At 44.7% G+C, this 5271-nt stretch overlaps 1 protein-coding gene across 1 annotated transcript in view; it reads right to left on the bottom strand.

Annotated features, from left to right (window-relative positions):
- The window catches only part of LOC103603197 (zinc finger protein 345-like), an 81305-nt gene extending 79140 nt beyond the window's left edge, over positions 1 to 2165 (bottom strand). The window contains exon 1 of the mRNA XM_008587689.1: positions 2084 to 2165. The gene's annotated coding sequence lies outside the window, so the exon portion shown is untranslated. The remainder of the gene's footprint in view (positions 1 to 2083) is intronic.
- Positions 2166 to 5271: the final 3106 nt, after the last annotated feature.

Raw genomic sequence — 5271 nt, 5'->3', positions numbered from 1 at the left:
GGTTGAGATCCCCTTACCGGTCATTTTAAAAAAAAAAAAAAAAAAAAAAAAAATCTCAAAATAGACATTTGTTTGGACAAAATAGATAACACTAGCCAAAAAGTAAGGAGGTCTAACTTCAACAAATCATGCAACACTGGAAATTCACATTTCCTCAAATTCATTTTTCCCCCATCTTTCTTATAAGGTAGAAATACCTTGGCAAACCCTTCCTGAATACCAGGAAGAACTATCAGGATAGTGGAAACATCTGCCTATCTCTAAATGCCAAATTTGGTAACAGGCTTAGGTTTGAGAGCTCAGACACTAAGGCTTGAAAAAATGGGAGTGTTGAGAAAGCACCATAGACAGATACTCTCGGGTGTGATAGGTTATCCTGCGCCCCAGAGATCACCTTCAACCCCCCTTCAATAAGTAACATTTCTTAGGCCATTGCTTATCCTCCTCAGTAAAACTCACCTCTCCCTTCTGAAAGTTGGTCCAAACCTTCCAATATCACCCCGTCTCAGGTAGCTACTGAATGAGGTATTTATCAGCCAACTCTTGTGCACTCTAAACACTAAACTAAATAATTGCTTGGACTGTGAAAGCTAAATCTTCACTTTTCTGGGATTGTTTTGACTCTGCTCTGAAGCACTATTTGCAGGGGTTCTGGCCAGAAGTGTGTTCTTTCACCTGGGATTCCTATTCATAGAGCGCCCTCCTTCAAACTCTGTAATGACACCGAGTAGGTATCCCATTCGGATGAAGTCCCCCCCCCCGCAAAGTTTTCTAAAAACCAGCTGTGGCCTTCGTCCCTGAAGCTAATGCTGATTTATGCTCTGAAAATAGGACTCTCCAATTAGGGGGCTAGGATTTACAATCAGCAATTGAGGAAGAGAGTAAAAGGAATTAGCCGGGCAGGATGGGAAGTTAACTAAGTGATTAGAAAAACCTTAAAACAGAGCCTTCAAGTTCTGGAAAGAAGAGACATTGCCTCGAGATATATCCGTGAGATGTCTTTAACGGACAAAAACTAGAACTTTCCCAGCCCTCGGAATATGCTGAACAAGGTAAACTGTCAGAAGAAAGATCGATAAGAACTGGAAGAGTGATAGCAAGAACCAAAAGTTGTTTGTTTCATGAGGCCCTGCTGCTTTGACTTAGCCAGTCAGAAAGAAGTGTTCACCAGTTACCCCCACAGCCCCTTCCCCAACCCCTGACCCTTTTCTTAAAAAACAAAACAAAACAAAAACAACCCTGCATGCCAGCTCTGGGGAGATTGGAGTTTTTCTGAGCGTTAGCCACCTGATCTCCGTCATTTGGCCTTGTAAATAAAGCTTTACTTTTCCACTGAAATTCGGTGTTAGGAGTTTTGCCTTTATCTGCACCTCGGGCAAAGGGCCCTAACTGTGGTTCTATTACAGTGACACCTCCTTCTCTGCAAAGAAAACCTGACCATCATTCAGTGCCCCAATCTCCCTCCTACAAGTCACTGTCCCTGGAAACTAGGTCAGGTATAAACGTCTGTAAACTCAGACCAGGAGCGCTAGGCAGGCCGTACAGTGCAGGAGGGACCAGAAACTCGACTTCCTGAAGAGACACCAAGAAACCCCACAGATACAACTGCCACAGAGGAACAGTCTACACACACCTCACAATTATTCCTCTAGGAATTTGCGGACATTACACTAACGTCAACACGCTCATGTCACAGATGGGTAAAGTGAATGTCCCATAGGTCGGTACCAGGCTCCCTGACGGCGGAGCTGGAACGTGGCCTCCCGCACACCTCCCAGGCTCGCTGTCTTCACACACCCCCACCCACGTTCCTGTGGCCACGTTGGACCTGAGCCCCCGTTCTGGGACACCTGGGACCGGCTTCTGCACACCCGGCAGCGCCGTCTTCTGACGGAGCCGTCGTGGAAAGCGCAGCCCGGGAGCCCCTTCCCGGCCCGGCCCGGCCCAGGTCCGCGCTCGCGCCGCACGTCAGGCCCCGCCCGCCCGAGCTCCACGGCGCTGCTGCCCAACAAGTGCCGGGACACCCGACCCGCTCCCCAGGGTCCCCGAGGACCGCGGGCTCCTCTTCCACCCTCGCACCCACCTTCAGGGACGCACAATCCAACCCCAGGAGCTGAGGAGCAGCGTTGGTGCAGCGGCAGCAACCGGAATCTCCACAGGGAAGATGGCGGAGCGGGCGGAGCGGGCGGAGCAGCACATGCGCAGAAGAAACCCGGAAAGCCCTTCCCACAGTCCCGCATCGGTGACGTCCTTGCAGGGCAAAACTACATTTCCCAGAAAGTGGAGTCAACCGGAAGGCACGTGCGCAGATGAAAGAGAAGGCACACCAAGAGCCATTGCCATAGTTCTGTGCTGATGTCTCACTGGAAAGTTAGACCACGTTTCCCACAATGTCGTCGGGGATGCAGGTCCTTGGATCTCCTGAGTGAAGAATCCCGTCAAGAACCGACAGTACCTTCAAGCTTACGTGGCAGAGTCACACTCACACACTCAAAGCCAAAGTACACGCAGGAGTGTGCGGGCATTTCCTCGCGAATGAGGACCGCCCCGTGAGTTCCTAGGGAACGGTTTATGTGTTGTTCTGGGATGGGGGTGTTTCTCTATCTTAAGGGGAGAAATACTCAGGAAGAAGGGGGAGAAAGAGCGGTTTGGGTGCCTTTTTGCTTGAGCAAGCTCTTTTCTGGAATCAAAGAAAAAGGGGTTTTTTGTAGTTTGTGGTTTTGTTTCCTGCACCGAAAACCACAGACCTCTGAAGAACAGCGAGTTGATTGATTGATAGGGTGGTCAAGCTGCCGCTGCTCTCTGTTTGCTCAGCCTGAATGTCCATGAGCAGCCTCCCTGTGGCAAGTCCTTGCTCTATACAGCCTCAATAAGACTCTATGGCTCTATGTTAGATTTCAAAGTGGAAATTTTGTTTGTTTTTGCCACAGGGCATGCAGTTACCAGGACACCAGGACCTTATGGATCAGGACTGATGTGTCTATCCATGTGTCAGTCATGTGATTATTAATTTCTGGTTTGACAATCTAGGACACTGTGGGAATAATGGAGAAATGCAAATGTGGGCCAATTTGAATGTGGGCCAATTACAGGATGATAATGATAAATAACTTTTTTTTTTTTTAGTTCTGATATACATATTGCTGTAATAAAACTCACTTTTATTTTTTAAAGTTGCATATTAGCATATGAAAAACTAATTTATCTACAATTTAAAATTGTTCACAAACAAGTTATTAATATGGTAACTCTTTTCCAATCCATTAGAAGATGTTTGTTTTCATCCAATAAACTAATTTGTGAGTCTTCAGTTAATTATACTACACAGGTGGAAGAATGTTATTGTGTGTATAGTGGTATAAAAAAACAGGTCAGAGGGCCGACCCCATGGCTCACTCGGCAGAATGCAGCACTGGGAGCGCTGCGGCCACGGGTTTGGATCCTATATAGGGATGGCCAGTGCGCTCACTGGCTGAGCGCGGTGTGGGTGACACCAAGCCAAGGGTTACGATCCCCTTACCAGTCACAGAAAAAAGGAAAAAAAAAAACCAAAAAAAAAACCCAGGTCATAGAGTATATGCACTCCATAATCCTTGTGCCAGTTTATGCTTGCAGTGTCTGATAATTATTTGCCCAGAAACTCCCAGATTCTGTCCATCCATCTATAACCTAATCTTTACTTATTTATTATGTTTGTGGGTCTGTGCAGTGTGTGTGTGTGTGTGTGTGTGTGTGTGTGATAGACCTGAACTTTGCCTTTTCTTCCCTGATTTCTGCCACAAAGTAGGAAAGGAATTCTGTACAAGTGTTTCTCAAAGCCTCTGCTACCACCAAACTTCTTCAAACAGGGGAATGCCCAGCGTGAGCCATCAGGGATTGATGTGGGTTTGAGTGGCAGAATGAGACCAAAATTGCTTGGAGATTATTATCATGGGGATCTCATGATAGTTGGTAATTTTGAGGACAGTGGCTACTGTTTGGAGTAATCTAAGAATGGAAATTTAGTGAATGTGTTCTGACATAGCAATTATCATAAAGAGGAAAGAAAAGAGAAAGAGCTGTTTCAAAAATGAAGGTAAATTATAGACATATCTATATTAACAAAACTGAGAGAATTTGTTGATGGCAGACTGGCCTTACAAGAAATGTAGAAAGAAGTTCTTCAGGGTGGAAACAAGTGACCCCAGACAAGACTAAAGCAAGTGGCCACAGACAGTAATTCAAATTCACACACACACACACACACACACACACACACACACACACACACACACACAGCATAGGGCACCAGTAAAGTTAAATATGAAAGTGTGAAACACTATAAATGCACATTTTTTTACTTTATTATCATAACATTTAGAAAGCAATTGTATAAAACTGTATATATACAATTTATTCTTTCTGTAACATATAGAAGTGTAATATATTTGCCAATAAGAGTACAAAGGAGGTGGGTGGGAGCAAAGCTGTACTGGGTTGAGAAATGGCTCCAGATGGTAACTCAAACATATAAGTCAAATGAAGAGAACAATAAATGATAAAAAAAAAGGTTAGTTCAAAAAAATCATTAAATGTATACTTATTCTTTCTTCTCCTAGCTTCTTCAAAAGACACAAAGATGGGGCCAGCCCGGTTGGCGCCCTGCTACAGTGCGCCGCTTGGGAGCGCGGTGGCGCTCCCGCCCGAGGGTTCAGATCCCACATACAGACCGGTTCCCACTCACTGGCTGAGCGAGGTGCGGGCACGACACCGAGGGTTGCGATCCCGTTGCCGGTCCTGGTCCGGTCCGGGCGCGACACTGAGGGTTGCGATCCGTTGCCGGACACGAAAAAAAGACAAAAAGGAAAAAAAAAAAGACACAAAGATGTATAAAACAATGGTTATAATGATTATTGTTAAATTTTTAATTTTTATAGATGTAATGTGTATAAGAATAAGACCTAAAACGCTGTACACAGAAGGGGTTTTGAGCTAGATAGGGATGTAAAGCTATCTGTTGAAGGGTGTAGGGCTACATAGGTGTCGTTTTTCTATTTATAACTGAAATTAAGTTCGTATAGATCTACAGGTGATTCTGAATTGTTAACAGGTGCATGGTAAACCCAAGTACAGTCACTAGGGCAAAATGTTAAAAATAGTGTGAAAAAAATCATTAAAAAATTTAAATTTTTCCACACAGAACAGTTAGAGCCAAATGGTTTAACTGGTAAGTTGCAACACATATAATAAATTATTAATATCAATTCTTCACAAACCTTTTTCGTTCACAAA

This window comes from Galeopterus variegatus, unplaced genomic scaffold (genome assembly GCF_000696425.1).
Source record: "Galeopterus variegatus unplaced genomic scaffold, G_variegatus-3.0.2 Scaffold4499, whole genome shotgun sequence".
NCBI lineage: Eukaryota > Metazoa > Chordata > Mammalia > Dermoptera > Cynocephalidae > Galeopterus > Galeopterus variegatus.
This window is presented reverse-complemented; position numbering and strand designations above follow the sequence as displayed.